Source organism: Xenopus laevis, chromosome 1S, assembly GCF_017654675.1.
Source record: "Xenopus laevis strain J_2021 chromosome 1S, Xenopus_laevis_v10.1, whole genome shotgun sequence".
In the NCBI taxonomy this organism is placed as follows: domain Eukaryota; kingdom Metazoa; phylum Chordata; class Amphibia; order Anura; family Pipidae; genus Xenopus; species Xenopus laevis.
Window position 1 is genome coordinate 5,935,924 of NC_054372.1, and position 22,030 is coordinate 5,957,953.

The window sequence follows — 22,030 nt, forward strand, 5'->3', positions numbered from 1 at the left end:
TAGGATCTAGGGAACATCTAGGGGCATACCAAACATTTTATACCCATGAGCCACAAAGTATTTGGGAGCACACAAACATGATAAAAGTTCAAATAAGTTCAAATAAGGACTGTGATTGGAAATTTAATAGCCCCAATCAGGGATGGAAGTAGGGGAAGAGGCATGTGCCTAGGTCACAATGGTTGGGGGTTGCCAGGCACATGCATCTTCTGTCTGCCTATCCCCTTCAGGTCCTTCTGTAGCTCAGACTGGCAACCAGAGTTTTCTTTCAAATGGTAAGATGACCACCCACCCACCGACCCAACCTCACACGGGAGGGATGGGAGCGATTGACAACAGGGATCTGCCTGTGACAGGCAGTGCAATTTTTAGCCATAAATCGCCATGTTCTTTTCCAACAATGAAGTGGGAAATGTATAATTTCCATATCTTGGTATTAAAGCAGCATTAGCATGTAATTCCTTTGGTGTAGTGCAACCCGCTGTGGATTACGTGCCACATACATAAATGCAATCCAGATTAAAAAACTTGATTAACATCTTTTTGAATGGTGAAAATACACTTCCCGTTGACCTCTGCGCAATTCACTGGTGGGATTTTTATTTTTCAAAATCAATACATTTCTCGAATATTAGTGGATACAAAAAATCTTTGCCTTGACTTGGATCTTTGATGTGACTTTCCTCAATTGCAGAGAGAAATTATATAAACATTTTTTAATCAATCAGCTCCTAACTGTCAGCTGAACTTGTACTTCCTAATAAAATCACAGATCAAACAATCCAGCCTCTCTAGATAAATTATGTATAGTGCTTATTAGAAGTTGCTGTTTTGGAACCACTATGAGTATTGCGGTCTTCATTCCAATGGCTGAACGAGCATTTAAAATGTTTTTCAGTCTCACTTTATTTTAATGAATTCAACTGTGATAAGTCAATAAGATTTGAATTTGCATTTTCATAATTTGTTTCGATGTTTTTTTCTGCCACTCACTCCTAAATCACTTCAATGTTTGATTGAAAAAAAAATGTCACGTTAGAAAGTTAAAAAGTGACTTGTGCTTTTTTCACACTTTAAACATTTTATCAGCGTTAGGAAGATACAAAATACAAATGTGTCTGGACTACATTGCTCGCTAGACATTAACATGAATAATTCTTGGATTACCATATTCATGAAGCTTTGTGATTTGAAATAAACAAGGCAAAAACAGAAATAAGTGACAGAAACATGTTGGACGGGAAGAAAGGAGATTCGGAAAAATTGTTTTTTACAAGTGTAGTGGATTTTAATTGGAAGGGCTGAAAAGAAAAATATTCTATGCGTTTGGGAGAGTATTTAATTGAGTTAAAATATCCATATAGAAAAATTAAAACCCGATTTAAAAAAATAGATTGGGTGTGATATACAGTAAGGGGCACATTTACTAAGGGTCGAATATCGAGGGTTTATTAACCCTCGATATTCGACCATCAAAGTAAAATCCTTCGACTTCGAATATCGAAGCCAAAGGATTTACTGCAAATACTTCTAATCGAACGATTCGAAGGATTTTAATCCATCGATTGAAGGATTTTCCTTCGATCAAAAAAAGCATAGAAAGCTTATGGGGAAGGTCCCCATAGGCTAACATTGATGCTCGGTAGGTTTAAAGTGCCGAAGTAGGTAGTCAAAGTTTTTTTTAAAGACTATCGAATAGTTGAATGATTTTTAGTTCGTATTGTTCGATTCGAAGTTGTAGTCGAAGGTCGAAGTAGCCTATTCAATGGTCGAAGTACCCAAAAAAAAACTTCGAAATTCGAATTTTTTTTACTTCGAATCCTTCACTCGAGCTTAGTAAATGTGCCCCTAAGTATATACAGTATTTTACCCAGTAGAGAAGAAGGAGCTTTATATGAAGGAATGAGTGAAATATTTTGCGGTGTTTCTCTGAGAAAAAAAACACCCATAGGGGGTTATTTATCAAGCTCCGAATTTATCTCAGTATTTCTAATATCCAACTTCTAGCAACTCTGAATTCCCAAATGGACCTTATTTATGAAGAAAAAAGTCCGAAAAAATAGGGTCGGGCAAAACTCAACGGACATCAGCACAGACACTGGGACCTTCCCCATTGACTTATACAGGACCTCGAGAGCTTTTAGATGCCGGGGTTTCGGATTCGGAGTTTTTAGACCATCGGAGTTTAATAAATATTTAATCATTTGTAGGGTTTTTTTTTTGCTCCGAAAACTATGAATTATTCGAGGTTCAGATATTCAGAACTTGATAAATAACCCCCATAGACTCACTTGGTTTGAAAAAACACCCATTGACTTAGGCAAATTTTTGCCAAAGCAAAACGGATCAGATTGGCATGTAAATCCCAAGCAGCACCAAAGGGATAGGCTTGATACCTATTAAATATATGTAACCCTATGACTGTTTATTCTCATTAAACATTATTACATTGCTTTTATGTAATATAAAATACCTAATGATTACTCTTTGACCTTTTGCACCCAAAACAATGACCCATCTGATCTGAAGGGCCCCCTTGCTTGTGCCACTCCTGCTATAAGGGTTTTTTAAAGGGGTTGTTCACCTTGGAGTTAATCTTTAGTATGATGTAGAGACAATTTGCAACTGGTTTTCATTTTTTATTATTTGAGGTTTTTGAGTTATTTAGCTTTTTATTCAGCAGCTCTCCAGTTTGCAATTTCAGCACTCTGGTTGCTACGGTCCAAATTCCCATAGCAACCATGCATTGATTTGAATGAGAGACTGGAATTTGAATAGGAGAGGCCTGAATAGAAAGATGGGTAGTAAAAAGTAACAATAACAATACATTTGTAGCCTTACAGAGCATTTGTTTTTAGATGGGGTCAGTGACCCTCATTTGAAAGCTAGAAAAGCCAAATAATTAAAAAACTATAAAAAAAAAATAAATTAAGACCAATTGAAGAATTGCTTAAAATGGCCATTCTATAACATCCAAAATGTTTAAGGAGAAGGAAAGTCATTTAGCACTTGGGGGTGCCAAATGTTAGGCCGGTGCTCCTATCAGCAGAAAATTTCACCTGCTCGGGTTATACCAATGAGCACCACATAGTGATCCTCTCCTTGAGCTTTTCATCTTCTTTTCTGCTGATTCACTGCACATGCTCTGTGCTGCTGTCACTTACTGAGCTTAGGGACCCACTCACAATATACAGTACACATAGAATAGAAATGTCACAATATAAGGCTGATTAGTAATTAATACACATAATTACTACATGGCAGCACAGAAACCAGTGCAATTAGCATCAGAATTGAATAATCAGCAAACCTGTAGCATCAGCTTATATTACAGCCAGGGAAGCTCATTTTCTGCTGGATAATTAGTGACGAGCCCTAAGCTTAGCTTCTCAACAGCCAATCAGAGCCCACTGAGCATGTGAGTGTCACAGACACTTTCCAAGATGGTGACCCCCTGTGACAAGTTTGAAGTCCTGGATCATTGCTGCTATTGACAAGCTGAAACTTTAGCCTCGTGCAATAAGTTCACTATATAAAATAGGACATTTTTAGCCACATTCATGTTTAGGGTTTAAGTCTCCTTTAAGAGCTGTATTTCTGTTACTGTTGTAAAAGAGAGTGCAATTGCTAGCGAGGTGTATTAGGGCAGCCTCTGGTGTTGACCATGACCTTATCCCATGTTTACCCTTAAATTCTGGTGGTTGGAAGATGCTAACGATACAAATTGCCAAGAGCCTTTGGACCACGTGGGAGTGCAGTCAGCAGAAGGCAATCTGGTCCTATTAGGGGTTTTAGGTGACCTTTAATTAAACAGTGCAGGCAGTAGCAGTAATGTTCCTTCTGTTTTTACAGGTACAAAAAAATCAATATTTTCAGTTATGTACCAAACACCTGTTGATGTTCCTTCCCTAGTAAAAAATCTTCTTAAAGAACAATAAGAAAAACAATGCATGCGCCTGCTTACAAGAGCAAGCAAACAGTCTTTGTGTTAGATGAGTAAGAATGAAAACAATATTATTTTTGAGTTATGCATAAAAGAATGATGGATTGAGACATGTTAATGAAAGGTCTGTTCCTGCCACTGTTATTTTCTTCTTCTTACAACTGTCCTGTTTATCAAAGGATTCATTGAAGTAAATTTGCATGAAATGAAACAAGGATTCACCGCAAGGAAATGCAAAGTGTGATCTTTTTTTTTCCAATGGGAAATATAGGACACAGCTGAATTTTCCTTTGCATGAAACAATGAGACAATATGGGGGTAGTGTACGTTCCAATGGCCTCAGGGGAAATCATTGAGACATTGTAGCCCCTTTGTGCGCTAGAAGAGCTCTAAGAGATAAATGAGTAATCACTGCAGTTTACACAATTAAAAGAACTTGAAAGAAATTTCCATCAAGCTCAACCCTTGCGTGTATCACAAAGAGTAATTATCCCCATAGTAAGCGATGAAACCACCTACATTTCTTTCCGACTGGGTATTCCAGAAACATAATGTAGCAATTAATCCTTACCCCCCACAGTTTGCAGAATACTAAATGGATCATCAATACTTTGTGCTTCTGTAAGTTTTACCTGCCCATAAATACCCTCTTAAAGGGATTGCAGGAATCAACAATTAAAACATGACCTGATGGATAATATCCAACCTCAACATCCCATTAAGAAGAATAAATGATGTTTCCCTTCGTCTAAGTGTGGTCTTTGTCCTTTGGTCATTTCTATGTGAAAAGATATCCCCATCTTGTCGCATTCAATGCAGGCACTCACATCATCAGGCACCAGCGCATCACAACTATTTTTTATACCAAATATTGATGCCAAATCCATGCCTTTTAGTTGACTATTTAGTCTTACAGCAGTGACCTCTTCTTATGAGTATTTGGTCTCGTTTTTTTTATTGACTGCTTGATATTCTGATTCTCGATTTATTCTTGATAGCACTTATTTGCCTGGCCTGACACATGCCTTGAACTCTGGATAATAATTATGTCTGGCCCAATACGTTTCATGCCATTAGATTTTGTGTGTTCTGCAGTTCTAGTGCCTTGCTTCCTCCACAGTCCATACTTGGTAGCTTTGACTATAATGTCATCTAACATATTTGTAGAGTTTATCATGTCTCCTTGCAATATACTCAACTTTCCTTATAACTTAATTCTTCACCAGTTTAATTTAATCTATTTTTTGTGGCTCATGAATATCCTTCCTGTGGTTCAATGTCCAAAAGTGTGCTCCACACTCAAGTTGTGATCCTTTCAATGATCTACGAAGAGGCTTTCCTCTACCATTTATCAAGTGTAACCAGAGTTGCAGTCAAGTAATTTGTTACAAAACGAAATCTGCTCTTTGAATCTGCTCTATTTTGGTTTGAAGCCCCAATGCACCATGTCAATGGTGCAGATGGAATAAGCAGAGTGTGTCTGTTGACTGAGGGGGGCTGGGATTACGACCTCCTTAAAGGTGGAAGTAGTTCCAGGGTTCCGGCATCAACTTGTGTCAATAGATGCAGATGTACCTTATGAATTGGACATAATCTTCATTTTGATCCTGAGCAGCAGAAATACCCACATCCTCCAACTGAAGGTTTTTTTGGCACAATTGTGTTCTATTTGCATTGAAAAACATCAAGTACATTGCCACCTTGAACCTCACTGCTGTTGTACTGGAATTATGTAAAATAATGCTGCACTAAGGGTAAAAAACATGGTGAATTGCCCCCAAATTTGCATTTTGCACATGCCCTCATATCTTGGCCCTAATATTCTTTTTTTAGTGATTCTCTAACCAGATTGCCATGTGTCAACAAAGATACTTACCATTAAATCCCGTCAGACTGGCCCACCACGATACCAGGAAAACTCTTGGTGGCTCCAGGTGTCAGTGGGCCCTCTTGCTTCTAAACATTTGGCCTATTTTATGGTCATTCCCTATTATGCATAATAATTGTAGAATATAGTATAGATATAATATAGTAGATATAAAAGACTAGGAGAATAAAGAGGTTGGGTAAGAAGAGGAGGAATAATAGTTAAGAAAGTAGGCCGGCGGTCTAAGGTTTTTTGGTGGTCCCCTGGCATTCCAGTTCGACACTGCTAACACCCACTGCTTGTATCTATAGTAATAAGTAGTGATGGGCGAATTTGCGGTGACGCCGCCAGCGAATAAATTCACGAAACGCCCGCGAAAATTTGCGGCAAAAATGGGCGCCGGCGTCGAAAAAAACGGGCGCCCGAAATTCGCGAATTTTTCGGCGAAGCGAAACGGCGCAAATTCGCCCATCACTAGTAATAAGTCAAAGCAACTGGACTTGCCGTATTTTCTTTTTTCCTTGAAGATGTTTCTCTAGTCATCAGACTGGCTTTCTCAAAATTCTCAAAATTCTTACTCCAATCAGCATTATCTGTTTGGTAAAACCAGCAGGGGTCAGAGACCTGTTGAAGGTAAGGTGTTGATTGTATTAGCATGATTGGGACTATGAGGTGTTATTAAACTGCCCAGGAAGAGGTGCTAAAACAGTATTCTATATTGAAGACAATAGACCCCCCTCTGTTCAAACTTGGTTTTTCTGTTTTCAATGGTTTCTTTGACCCCTCTTTTGAACCAATCATCCTCCCTGTCCACAATGTGAACTTGGCAGTCTTCAAACATTTATCCTTATTTCCTATAGATCAGGGGAGCCCAAAAGATAGACCGGGATCTACCAGAAGACCTTTAGCCGGTGATCTCAAGGCAATGTCAATAAAAATCTTGTCTAAATTACCCTTCTGTTTCATGCTTTTCATTCAGATATTTTTATGCTAAGGTTACATAAGAAATAGTTGTTTTTGAAACAAATCAATATAAATTCTCTCATAAATCAATATAATATTAAAGTAATATTTTATACAGAACAGAATGCTTACAGTGAGATTATGGGGCAAATTCACTATGCGCCGAAGCGCCTAACGCTAGCGTTAAATCTGCTAGCGTTGGCCATTTTCGTTACTTCACAAATTCACTAACGGACGCTAGCGTAATGTCACTAGCGTAACCTCGCACCATTACGCCTGGCGAATTTGCGCAACGGACGTAACTACGTGCGCAGTGTACTGAACGCTACCTTTTATGCTAGACTTCCTTCACCACCTCAGACCAGGCGAAGCGCAATAGAGTAGATGGGGATTGCTTCAAAAAAAGTTCAAATTTTCTCTAAGTCCCAAAAAACGCTGGCGTTTTTTCTATAATATGGGTGATAGGCTGAAAAAGATCGAAAAATATTTTGGGGCTCCCCTCCTTCCCCCCTACATTTCCTAACTCCTGGCAACTTAACTATACAGTGGGCACATGTGTAGGGCAAAATAAACATTTTATTTGATGTTTTGAAGGTTTCCCAGGCATTTGTAGTGATTCTACGTATTCCTCTGAATTTTTTCCATATAAATTTTGAATTTTGCGCCATATGCAAATGAACCTTTGCTAGCATAACTTTGCTTCGCTTAGCGAATCAACGCTAGCGCAACTTCGCAACCTTACACTACCCCTGAGCGCAACTTCGGATTTTAGTGAATTTGCAGAGCGCTGGTGAAACTACGCCTGGCGAAGTGCGGCGAAGTTACGCCTGGCGCAACTACGAATCTTAGTGAATTTGCCCCTATGGGTTTAGATCATAATGGGACAACATCACTAAAAGTAGACCTCACATTAGTAAAGTAGGGGCTCTCCTGCTTTAGATGTAGGCACCCAGCTGAGTTCTGACCAGAGGAGCTGGCTCTTCTCTGCTGCTCCATACCTTCCATACCTTTGTGTAACAGTTGTTTACCACCTTATCTCCATGAGGACTGTTACTAAACAGATGATGCCAATTGAAGTAAAATTTCAGGGTATATAACCACACATATTTTTGTATATGTTGAATTGAGAAAGCCTGTCTGATGACTAGCGAAACGTCTTCAAGGAAAAAAGATAAATACAGCAAGTCCAGTTGAATTGATTTATTACTATAGATATACCATGATCTGGATGAATGAGAACTTTCAGAGACATACCCAATGCTTGGTTGGAGGACCACTGGTGACCATAGAGCGTGAAATTCTCCAAAGCTTCACTAACCAAACGTAATTTCTAAATCATCCATTTGCTGTGAGTCCTCAGTACTGGTATCATGGGGGTTCTTTCCTCTGGCCAACCACAGATCTTCCATTAGGTTTTTTTTTGTTTTTTTTTACCAAAAATAAATGAAAAACATTATAAGCTCTCTCGATAAGTGGTTTTGTTCCCTGTTTATATAACTGTACGTGCCATTGTGACCACTAAACAGTACTAGAAATGGAAGGTTTTTGCTTTGTTGATCTATATACAGAGAATAAATAGAGTTCTGTATTCAATTCCAAGGTCTCCTACTATATTTAGGAACAGCAAGTATGTACTTCTAAATAGCAAGTTTAGGATTAACTGTCGCCTATTTCAGCTGCAGACTGTTATTGTATTCAAGAGCTGTTATTATGTGCTATTGGATGTATCCCACTGAGTGATGGAAATTCATGACAAAATGAAATGCAATACACACAGATTGCTGAATTAAAGCTCCTTTCCCTCTGCGCTCGACAGAACTTTATTCCGACTCATTTTATACATTTCTTAAAAGGAGCCTTTTTTTTATCACAAGGCAAATTAAATGAAAATTCTGCTTTTAAGTGAAATATATATATATATATAGAAATACTTACAGGATTTTTGCAAGTCATGTTTCAACTTGAAATATTCTCTCTTGAAATATTGTTAAAAGTAAAAAATAACTCAAACAAGGCCCAATTTAAAAAAAACAAAAAAACAACCCAAGCCAGGCTGCACTTTTTAGTAAAATGCCCAGTAGCCTCTGCACAATTCCATGTATCCTTCATGTCAGAAAATAATTTGTATCTTTCATATAAAATATTAGTGGATTATCTTGTGAATTATGTCGTGAATTCGTCCAAGGAAATCCAAACTAACTAAAGGGATACTGTCATGGGAAAACGTGTTTTTTTCAAAATACATCAGTTAATAGTAGTGATGGGCGAATTTGCGCCGTTTGCGAAATGGCGCCAGCGTCTAGTTTTTGACGCTGGCGACTGTTTTTGACAGTTTCTTTTGTTTCCACTGGCTGTGGTGTTTCTCCCCTCAGTTTTTCTAACCTGTATGGTTGATTCCTGTACCTCGTCCTTGGTACCAGCATTCAATTGAAAATGTAGTTGGTGGAACAGACCAAGGTGGACGCAGAGCTTTGCTGCAAAAAATCCTTTTATTCATACAACATGTTTCGAGCAAAAATGCCCTTTATCAAGTGTACAAATTACCAATTAACACACCATCTTTATAGAAAATAGGTGGGAGGGGAAAAGAAAGTGGGCGTCAGAGTGACAGCTTTGCTTGGGGAATTAACCCATTATTCACCCACAGGGTCTAGTGCAACTATAAAAATTCCTTAATGCGTCAAATCTGTGTCTTATACAATAGTTATTAAAAACAATTAATAACAATTACTAAAACTCCTCCAAAGTGTACGAAGTGCTTGTGTCTTCTTATGTATTATCATCCTTTAGTCACCATAGAAGTGCTGGTTAAACAACCACTGTTGTAGGCTTCAAAACAACCTGGTTAATAAAAACATATATACAATAAAAAGCCTAGTATAAGACACAGATTTGACGCATTAAGGAATTTTTATAGTTGCACTAGACCCTGTGGGTGAATAATGGGTTAATTCCCCAAGCAAAGCTGTCACTCTGACGCCCACTTTCTTTTCCCCTCCCACCTATTTTCTATAAAGATGGTGTGGTAATTTGTACACTTGATAAAGGGCATTTTTGCTCGAAACATGTTGTGTGAATAAAGGACTGTTTTTGACGCCGGTGTCCATTTTTTTACGCTGGATTCCGGTTTTTTGAGCGCCGACAATTTTTTTTTTACGTGGCAGTTTCACAAATATTTTCGCCGCGAATTTGCGCCTGGCGAATAAATTCGCCCATCACTAGTTAATAGTGCTGCTCCAGCAGAATTCTGCACTGAAATCCATTTCTCAAAAGAGCAAACAGATTTTTTTATATTCAATTTTGAAATCTGACATGGGGCTAGACATATTGTCCGTTTCCGGATAATGGATCTTTTAGTAATTTTCGATCTTCATACCTTAAGTCTACTAGAAAATCATATAAACATTAAATAAACCCAACAGGCTGGTTTTGCTTCCAATAAGGATTAATTATATCTTAGTTGGGATCAAGTACAAGCGACTGTTTTATTATTACACAGAAAAAGGAAAGTATTTTTAAAAGATTGTATTATTTGGATAAATGGATGGAGTCTGTGGGAGACAGTCTTTCTGTAATTCAGAGCTTTCTGGATAACGGGTTTTCTAGATAGTGGAACCCATACCTGTAATAACAAGGCATTGATAGAGCAGGGGCTATTTTATGTAAATATATATACTGATAGCACCGACCCTTCTGCAAACAGAAAACAAATCAGGGGAATGTGCAGTATGGATTTTTTTATGTTTTTTTTCTTTTTTCTTTCTGCTGGTTTTAGTCTTTATGATCCCATTTATTCCTGGAGTAATGGAAATGCTTTTCAGTACATGCACTTCACATACATTTGCTTCTTTTTTTATTTTTCTAGTGCTTAATGCATTTCTGGGAGTCTTATGTAATTTGTTATGAAACTAATAAAACAACAAAAACATCACTTTAATGCAGGGACCACATATGCTTCTAACATACCTCATTATTCATTAATGGAACATTCCGCATCTGAAAACAAATGCTCTATAAAGCTACAAATGTATTATTATTGCTACTTTTTATTATTCATCTTTCCATTCAGCCCCTTTCCTATTATTTTTCCAGGCTTTTATTTAAATCAATGCATGGTTTCTAGGATAATTTGGACCATAGCAACCAGATTACCAAAACTGCAAACTGGAGAGATGCTGAATAAAAAGTAAAATAACGCCACAAATAATAAAAAATGAAAACCAATTGTGTAAGAATATCACTCTCTATATCAAAGGTGAACAACCTCTTTAACTGATTAGAAGTCAATAAAAGAGATTCTTCTAATGATTCAAGAAGCATTTGAGCCCAGGGTCTTGCCCACTCTGCCTCTCTTATTAAATGATCGGTGCAAAGTGCAAAGCACAACACTGATAGGGCAAGACAACCTGTCCTTACCACTTGCCATAAGTACAGAGATCATTTACAGCCTGCACTTGTGCATCTGTAGATGCTGATGCTTGCACTGAAGCTGGTGCTTGCACTGGAGCTTATTCTTGCACTAGAGCTGATGTATGCAGTGGAGCTGATGTATGCACTGGAGCTGATATAAGCACTGGAGGTAATGCAAGCACCGGAGCTAATGCGTGCACTGGAGCTAATGCATGCACTGGAGGTAATGTATGCACTGGAGCTGATGTAAGCACTAGAGCTGATGCATGCACTGGAGCCGATGCATGCACTGGAGCTGATGTTTGCACCGGAGCTGATGTAAGCACTTGAGGTAATGTATGCACTGGATCTAATGCAAGCACTAGAGCTGATTCATGCACTGGAGCTGATGTATGCACTGGAGCTGATGCATGCACTGAAGCTGATGCTTGCACTGGAGCTGATGCAAGCACCGGAGCTGATGCATACACTGGAGCTAATGCGTGCGCTGGAGCTGATGCTTGCACTGGAGCTATTGTATGCACTGGAGGTAATGTATGCACTGGAGCTGATGTAAGCACTGGAGCGGATGCATGCACTGGAGCCGATGCATGCACTGGAGCTGATGTGTGCACTGGAGCTGATGTAAGCACTTGAGGTAATGTATGCACTGGATCTAATGCAAGCACTAGAGCTGATGTATGCACTGGAGCTGATGTATGCACTGGAGCTGATGCTTGCACTGGAGCTGATGCTTGCACTGGAGCTGTTTCATGCACTGGAGCTGATGCATGCACTGGGGTATTTCACAGCCGATGACATCATGACGCTCGGCGTCACGGCGCAGGCTTCAAGGTGCAGAGCATCAAAGGTGCCGAGAACCCGGAAGTGCGCGCCTGCGCAAGGACTTGGAAGGAGAGACGCGTCGGAAGGTAAGAGATTGCCGTGATCTCCTGGCGCGTCTTACACAAGACCTTCTTCTTTTTACAATGACTTAATCTTCCACTGTACCTTGTGCACCTTAATAGAAAGGGTTGAGAGAATGGTTATTCAAAGGGTAATTAAACTTAATAAGGGAAACCATCATCACATTTAACAAGGAAGGTTTGTAAAGGTGAAGTGGGTAGAAATATGGGGAATATGACATATAAAGTGTATTTGTATAGATATTGTACAGATAAATTTCAATTAAAATATCAAATTATTTTTTAACCTTAGGCATGGTCACATCTGGTGAGTCTACAGGAAAGTACTTTGCTACAAGGCTGCATATTGGTGATGGGAAAGGCAGTTCACTTTATTATATATATATATATATATATATATATATATATATATATATATATATAATATATATATATATATATATATATATATTTACTGTATATATATATATATATATATATATATATATATATATTTATATATATATATATTTATATACTGTATATACTCATTTGTTTTTTCTTTTTTCCCTGTATGCCCCGCACACTGTAGAAATGAAGAAATAATGGTTCCAGTGAGCTCAATAATCAATTAAAGATACACAGGGATAAATCACGGGCGGCATCACTCGCAGCGATTATGAAGTGTTCATGTGAAGCCATTTGTTGCAAAGTTAAAGGCTTTTCCTGCAGTTCTCTGAGCCGTCCATCTCTCCTCTGTCTCATTCCTTCTGTGCTTCTATTTACCAGAGGTTTTCCCTACTGCGGTGCAAAGTTGCTGAGGGTTAAAGCAAATTGCCCGGCTTAGACAGCGAGAGCTCATTTCTGGATACATTACATTCATTAAACCAAGGATCACATTGTTTCAGGCCCATTGCGAGTAGCTTTTGTTGGTAGCCATAGCCAGTAACTGCCATGCGGAGATCATTGCGCTGTGTGTGTGTGAAATGAAAAGAATATCCGAATGTGGGCCAAGCACAAAACCAATGGACACAGTAACAATTATTATAGGGTTTGTGTTCTTTTCTATACGTCTCTCAAACCTTCTTGTTAGCACTTGGCTTCTCTGATCTGTAACTTTATTTATTCCTGCAAATAACCAATTTCTTTCATTTGCTACTTATGGAATGGCAATAAATTATTCCATAGGAATATCCCTTAGTAAGAGAATTTTTTCATATGTACAGGTATGGGACTTTTAAAGTGGACCCGTCACCCAAAAAAATTATTCAAAATCCTATTTTATCACATTAGTCAAGCAAAATGAACTTTAATTACACTGTATAAATGATTTGAATCTTGTTTCCTTCAGTCTGGGAATTTATAATTATAACAAGCAGGCAGGAGCCATTTTGTGGGACACTGTTATTAAGACAAGTCTTGTATCATCTCAGAATCTTGTTTGTGCACCAGAATGGGGGACCTGATGTCCATCCCCATGTCCTGGCTACACAATTAAATGGTGAAGAGATTGGGGGGAATGTGGGGAGAGCAGTGACATGTAGGAAGTGCTGAATGGAAAGTGAAAGTAATTGCCTGCCCCGCCTCTATGCCACGGGCATCGAGGAGTACTAGACAATCTTTGATTGACAGCTAAGATGTTTAAATGAGTTTACAACAGCTATGAATTCTTTAATAAAAAAATAGAAATTGGATTTCATGTTTAATTTGAAAAGGACTTTTATTATACAGATTTTTGTGTCTGGGTGACGGGTCCACTTTAACACCATAGGGGTTTAATAAATCTCGAAAAAAAAATTGTTTTTTTCTTTAAAAATTTTTTGTTTTTTTCCTTTTAAACTCTAGCCAGTAAAAAATCTGAATTCAAAGGGATCCTGTCATCGGAAAACATGTTTTTTTTTCAAAACGCATCAGTTAATAGTGCTGCTCCAGCAGAATTCTGCACTGAAATCCATTTCTCAAAAGAACAAACTGATTTTTTTTATATTCAATTTTGAAATCTGACATGGGGCTAGACATTTTGTCAATTTCCCAGCTGCCCCTGGTCATGTGACTTGTGCCTGCACTTTAGGCGAGAAATGCTTTCTGGCAGGCTGCTGTTTTTCCTTCTCAATGTAACTGAATGTGTCTCAGTGGGACATGGGTTTTTACTATTGAGTGTTGTTCTTAGATCTACCAGGCAGCTGTTATCTTGTGTTAGGGAGCTGCTATCTGGTTACCTTCCCATTGTTCTTTTGTTTGGCTGCTGGGGGGAAAAGGGAGGGGGTGATATCACTCTAACTTGCAGTACAGCAGTAAAGAGTGACTGAAGTTTATCAGAGCACAAGTCACATGACTGGGGGCAGCTGGGATACTGACAATATGTCTAGCCCCATGTCAGATTTCAAAATTGAATATAAAAAAACCTGTTTGCTCTTTTGAGAAATGGATTTCAGTGCAGAATTGTGCTGGAGCAGCAATTTTTAATTTTTTTTTCCCATGACAGTATCCCTTTAATAATTAACCCCATAGTCTACAAAAAAAAATCATTTAAACATTAAAGGAGAACTAAACCCCCCATAACAAAAACCCCCCTGAACTGCCTGCCAGGAATGGGTGAATTTGACCTGTTTTGTCGAAAATTTGCCACCGGTGAATTGTCGCCGATGCCCATTAAAGTCTATGGGTATCAACATTTTTGACGCGCGTCTTTTTTTTTTTTTTTGACGCACAACGTCATACAAGCCTATGGGCTTCATTTCCACAGCGAAACAAGGCAAAAAAATTCACCCATTCTTACTGCCTGCAATTTCCCCCCCCCCTTCTCCCTCCTTGCACCGTGCATTAGTCAAAAAACATCCCCTTAAAAAAAAAGCACAGCAGAGCTCACAGGAACCATCTTCTGTTGCTTCTTATTCTTCTGACGGGCTCAACACCAACACAAAGCCTGCGGAACCAGGTGCATTTGGGCCAAGTCAGGAATCAACTGTGCATGAGTCGGCGTTGAGTACAAGTTCACGGTACTGTTTTTTATTACAGAGAAGAGGGAAATCATTTTTAAAATTTTTAATTAATTGATTTTAATGGAGTCTATGGGAGACGTATATGACACCACTCACATTTGCTCTACAAATTAGTAACAATGTCCATACTCAGCCCTGCATTTTATAGGTTGTAACTGGGTACAATTCATTCTAAGGCATCTAACTCAATAGTTAGCCTATGACTTGGATACATTTACACGCCACGGTCGAGTAATGAGTAACCCATGTTTTTTCATTCTCCAATACTCTACACTACTCCAATGAATTTATTGTAAAAAGGGAATACAAGAAACATTGATTGACACCATTAACATTAAAGCATTTGGCAAAAAAGAATTTTGTAAACCATTTGACTTAACAGAGAACCATGTTCATCAACCTTATCCAGGAAAGGTCTAAAAATTATAAATATTTGCTATTAGAAACCTGTCATTTAATTTTATTTGTGGTTATTATTTAATATTGGTTCCAAAAACAGACTGTGAATTTTTATTTTTCTGATTCATGAAAAACAATTTGCTGTAACCAACGCAAATACAGAATAAATTTGAATTGCTTCTTGTTAAAACTTTTTTGGGCTTGTCAGATTATTTTGCAATATTTTTTTCTTATTTAGAAATGTACTACCGAATAGTTTTTTTTACCTCCTCTAGACAGAACACATCTTTAGTTTGAATGATGACCCGCTGTGATTTCCCACCGAGTTCGGTTAACTAAATAAGATGTTCCGCAGAATTTTTCATCATTACACAGATGGTTAACAACGATCTTTATCAACGTGACAACTGTTTAAAAAGACTTGTGAGAATCTATCATTTTAAATGAATATATTAAATGAATGGTATTTGCCCTAAAGGAATTGACTCTAAGGGGTATATTTATCAAAAAGTGAAGTTAGAGATCGCCACAGTCCTCTAGAGTAAAATTCCGCCACTCTCAATTAATTTCTATGGAATTTTTAAAAGACTATTTATCTTCCCAAAAAATTTCCCAACTTTTTTTGTTTAAGCGAAAATGGGACGTATCACTTATTACTAATGAATTCATTGGTAATGAGTGAAAAAATTTACCAAAAAAAAAATGATCACCCATTGATTTCAAGACATTACTCTTTGGTGAAGCGAAAATGGGATATATCACTCATTACTAATCGATTGATTACTAATGAGTGAAAAAATTAGCAGAAAAAAAAATCACTCATTAACTCCAAGAAATTACTCTTCCCAAGTTTTTTATGTGAAGTGAAAATAGGACGTTTTATTCATTACTAATTAATTGATTCTAGACTGCTGAAAAAAATGGGACGTTTCACTCATTGCTAATTAATTGATTCTAGACTGCAAAAAAAAACTTAATTATATTAAGGGTCAGATTTATTAAGGGTCAAATTGAAAATTCGAATTTTCAATTTTTTTTTATGGTTAAAACTGTCAAATTTGACTAGGGTATTATCCAAACTTGATTAAAGATTTTTTTAAAAAAATACTCTGGCCCTTTAAGAATTCGAATTTGACTATTCGCCACCTCATACCTGCCACATTACTGTATAAGCCAATGGGAGATGTCCAGTGACCAATTTGGAGATGTTTGTAGCCTTCCTGACATTCAAGTTTTTTTCAGAGAAAAAACTCGAATCGAGTTTAGTTGAACACAAATCAAATTTGATTTGAGTTTTTGTGTAATTTAAATTTGTCCGAGTTTCACAATTTTTTTCACAAATTTGTCCGAATTTCACAATTCATGTGAGTTAAACCATGAATTCAAGATTCAACCCTCGATAAATCTGCCTTTAAGTCATGGAAAAAACACAATCGCAATGAAATTTGTATAGTTCTATTAATTTTTTCTAAAAATGTTTTTTTAAATTATGATTAAACTCAATTAAATGTTTTCTAGTTCACATACATATGTTTGAGTAAAATTTTTAAAAAAAGACATAGCTTTAGCCTTCCGAATATACTACCTGTTTACTTGTAAAGAAAATTTTTTATGTTGAAAACATTTGATAAAATTTGAATTAATACAATTACAGATTTCTTTTATCTGCCTCAATTCATGAGAATAAAGTGGGGGAAAGTGTTTTTTTTTTTTTTTAAATGTTAGTTGTTTTTTTTGTTTTCTGATTAGTTTTCGCTAATGATAAAATAAGTTATCTGGGATTTTAATAAACAGGCCCCACAGAGTTTCTCCCAGTGAAGATGTAGTAACTTAGTTATCACCCAAGTCATTGATGTTGAAGTCATTGAAGCTGAAAACAAACCAAGCTTTTTCATGTACGAGTAACATGGTTATTGTTGTATCAAAGTCAAACCTGAGCTAAATTTTTTAGAATTCTGTAAAATATTTTACCAGCTATTTGACATTTATATTGTTATGTCTACATGCTCTAGTATGGTCTGATAGACTTTCTAACAGCAGATATTTATGCCAATACTCTTGTTGTTACTTATTAGAACCTGCAAAAAAAATACTTTAGGAACCATTAAAAGAGCTCAACACCCACAATCCAACTCCAGCTCGTAAATCATAAAGTTCTGCTGCAAGAGAAAGGAATGTGCTGACAGTTCTGGTCTATTATAAAACTGTCAGAAATTAGAGGCTTCAGCATGTTTTCATGCCTTGGACTGCTGCCTTATTAATACTCCCTTCTCTAGTAGGAGGAATTTTTCAAAAGGTTATGTTGATAGCTTCCAAACTTTCAGCAGAACGTGGCGTTCTACATTCAATACCCTGTATTATATGATTATTATTTCAGTGGGAGATAAAGATGTTCTAGCTTTAATTTTAGCTCTTCAAAAGGTTTAGATTGATGGGATGAAACATGTTATTTTATTTTTCTATAAGCGGGTAATCTGTTTCTTCTTTACTATAAACATTGCAGGAGCCCAAAGCTAGTCAGTTAAGGCCAGAATACGGAAAAGAAAAGACATGTAGATAATCTAAAAGATGGGCGTTTTACTGTGCACCATCTTGTGAATGATGTTAGTCCACCATTTATAACTTAAAGTAATAAAAGCGCCTACGAGCACTGCTATGGCCACACTGTGACAGCAGCCCAATAGCTGCCATTGAAGGGCCCCTCTTGCAATACCTGTGAGAAGGTAGACAGTAACACTGCAAACTCTAGTCTTAGGGGCACATTTACTAAGGGTCGAATATCGAGGGTTAATAAACCCTCGAATTCGATCCTCGAAGTAAAATCATTCGAATTCGAATATCGAATTTGAAGGATTTTGCGCAGATCCTACGATCGATCGAAGTAAAAATCGTTTGATCGAACGATAAAATCGTTCGATCAAAGGATTTTTCTTCGATCAAAAGCTTAGAAAAGTGATGGGGATGGTCCCCATAGGCTAACATTGTACCTCGGTAGGTTTAAACTGCCGAAGTATGTAGTCGAAGTTTTTTTTAAAGAGACAGTACTTCGACTATCGAATGGTCGAATAGTCTAACGATTTTGACTTCAAATCATTCGTGTCGAAGGTCGTAGTAGCCTATTCAATGGTTGAAGTACCCAAAAAAATACTTCGAAATTTTTTTCGTTCAAATCCTTCACTCGAGCTTAGTAAATGTGCCTCCTAGTATCTTGATGCCTATCATGATGCTATATCCTTAGCTCTCTTTCTACATAACCACAGCAGTAGTATTGGGCGAATTTATTTCCGACGCGGACGACAATTTAATGCACGCCCATTGACTTTAATGCAATTGGACTAAATAGGCATGCATCAAATTGTTGGCGTAAAAAGTTGAATTTTTTGCCGTTTTGCGAATTTCACAGGAAATTTGCTTGTTTTTCTGCGAAACAAGACAAATTCACCAATCTCTACACAGCAGTGGTTGTCCAGCACTGGAATAATTATAGCTCCCACAGTTAGGCTTATCAATGGTCACAACTCTTCCCCACTCTCATTGCCAAACCATAGAGTCAGCTATAGTGAGCAGCTGTAACAATTGCAATGTTTACTTCAGCTTGTGGTCCTTGAGGCAGCTCACTGCGGATGCTCCATTGCTCAGCACACAGCTCCACCCATGTGCTGTCTAAAAAGACATGGCAGTGTAACCTTGACAGACAGCGATGTTCTACATCGTTACTCAAGGCTACCTTACCTCAGCTGTCTCCAAACCCATGGAGGAAGGCAATATCACCAATGACTTTTATTGAATAGGTTGTGCATTAGATGTTAGGAGTTGCACATGCCAATGAAAATGGTGTAAGTTGTACAAGTACTGGTGATACGAGCAGAGGTCCCCAATCTTTTTTTCCCATGAGCCACATTCAAATGTAAAAAGAGTTGGGGAGCAACACAAGCATGAAAATAATTCCCGGGGGTGCCAAATAAGGTATAACTAACAAGGGAAAGTTGCGCTCCCCAATAATGATGAAATCATTAAGCGGGGGAAGACTGTGACCACAAAATTCATACAGACGAGATCCTCTGCAAACAATCCATCATCAATAAAGACATTCTGAAATTTTGTGCCTTAAGCTACCAAAAAATGCCCTCCCCTTTAAACTAAACAGGGATGGTTTGTCCATATATTGCAATATATTCAGTCTGGCCAACTACATCAAAGTCATCCCTGGTCCGGCCAGTTTTACACTAAACTTTTATCATATTCATTAAAAGTTCTATTGCTTCATTATACATTTTACACAGGGACTAAGTTTTACCTGCGACTTGCTTGCTTTCGAGGTTAAAACTCCCAAACATGGTTGAACTGCAACAGTCAGGTTATCCCATTGGTGACCAATTAAAGGGCAAACATGTTTGGAAGCTTTAACCTTGAATGAAGGTAAAACTTAGTCCCTTTGTAAAATGTATAATGAAGCAATAGAATTCTTAATTTGTGTACGAATGTACCGAACAGGGAAGACTTAATTGGCCAGCTTGAATATATTGCAATATATGGACAAACAATCCCTGTTTTGTTTAAAGGGTAAGGCATTTTTTGGTAGCTTAAGCACAAAGGGGCAAATTCACTAAACGACGAAGCGCCTAACGCTAGCGTTAATTCGCCAGCGTATCGCATTTTCATTAATTCGCCGATTCACTAACGGACACTGGCGTAAATTCGCTAGTGTTATTTCGGACCCTTACGCCTGGCGAATTTGCACAACAAATTCACTAACGTGTGGATTTTTCTGAACGCTACCTTTTACGCCAGACTTCCTTTGCCACCTCAGACCAGGCGAAGTGCAATAGAGTAGATAGGGATTGCTTCAAAAAAAGTTAAAAAAAATTCTAAGTCCCAAGAAACGCTGGCGGTTTTTAATTTTTTATGGGTGATAGGCTGAAAAAGATTGAAAATTTTTTTGGGGCTCCCCTCCTTCCCCCCTACATTTCCTAACTCATGGCACCTTAACTATACAGTGGGCACATGTGTAAGGCAAAATAAAAATTTTATTTGCTGTTTTGAAGGTTTCCCAGGCTTGTGTAGTGCTGCTACATATTCCTCCATTGTAACTTGAATTTGGCGCCGTATGCAAATTAATCATCGCTAGCGTAACTTTGCTTTGCTTGGCAAATTAACGCTAGTGCAACTTCGCAACCTTATTCTTCCCCTGAGTGCAACTTCGGATTTTAGTGAATTTGCGTAGCGCTGGCGAAAATACGCCTGGCGAGTGCGGCGAAGTGCGGCGAAGCGGACGCTGGTGCAACTACGAAGCTTAGTGAATTTGCCCCAAAATGTCTCAATGTCTTAAATATATTGATAATGCGTTGAGTGCAGAGGACTCTTGTATTTGTCTGGATGCCAAATAAGGGCTGTGATTGGCCGTTTGGTAGCCTCTATGTGAACTTGCAGCCTACAAGAGGATTTGGTAAATTCAAATTAATCTCAAAAACTCAAATTGAAAAATAGGTTGAATTTTGAAAATACAACTTCCATTGATTGCTGCATAAACCCACCAGATTTTATTCAAGTTTCTGAAAACTCCAATTCAAATGTATCCGTATCAGGGGGTCATTCAGCATAAAATTACCTTTTTGCATAGTGTCGAACAATAGTTTATACAAAATGTCTTTGAAGGAAACTCTTCATCTGAAGACTGCAATGAATTGTAACCCACTCCTAAGATGTTAAATGTATATAAATGTATGATTTCCATTCATTTCCCAGTGCAACAATAATGACTAATTGTCCTACTTGGTCCTTGCAATGGTCTGAATAACAACAGATTAGGAAGATCATAAGAGCACTGGGAAACAGTCGTTTTTGATGGCCGGGATTTCTGCATTTGTAGCAACACGCTAATGGCAAGGCCAGACGTGGCGTTTTTGCTGCGTTTTTACGTTGCGTTTTTAAAAATGAACAGCCAGGTGTAAATACGCATAAACTGCACTACCACTGAAACTAATGGAAAACGCACTATGGCAATTCACACAGGGCGCTTGCAAGCTGAAATCCGCCACAGGACACCAGTATTGGTGTTCTTTAGCAGAAACGCCAATACATCAAGAAACTACCAAATCAACAGACTCTATGGGATCTGCACCACACCACACTGTACGTAAATAAGCAGCGTATTTTAAATATGGCGTCCAAATGCAATGAGAACAATGAGAACAATGAGAAGTGCATGTAGGGAAAATAATTGTACGTGCTGAAAAACGCATGTTGACGGTCGCGTGTGGTTTCAGTAGTGTATTTACGCATGGCTGTTCTTTTTTAAAAACTCAACGTAAAAACGCAGCAAAAACGCCACGTCTGGCCTTACCCTAATAATTTCCCTTAGACAAGTACTGTAGCTGAGGAGAAAATAGGTGAAGCAGTGATAAGTAGTGATGGGCGAATTTATTTGCGGCGAATTTGCGCGATTCGCCACCAGCGAATAAATTTGCGAAACGCCAGTGAAAATTCGCCCGAAAAAATTCGCCGACGTAAAAAAAAGAGACGCCGGCGCCGTTTCACGAATTTTTTGCCGTTTCGTGAAATT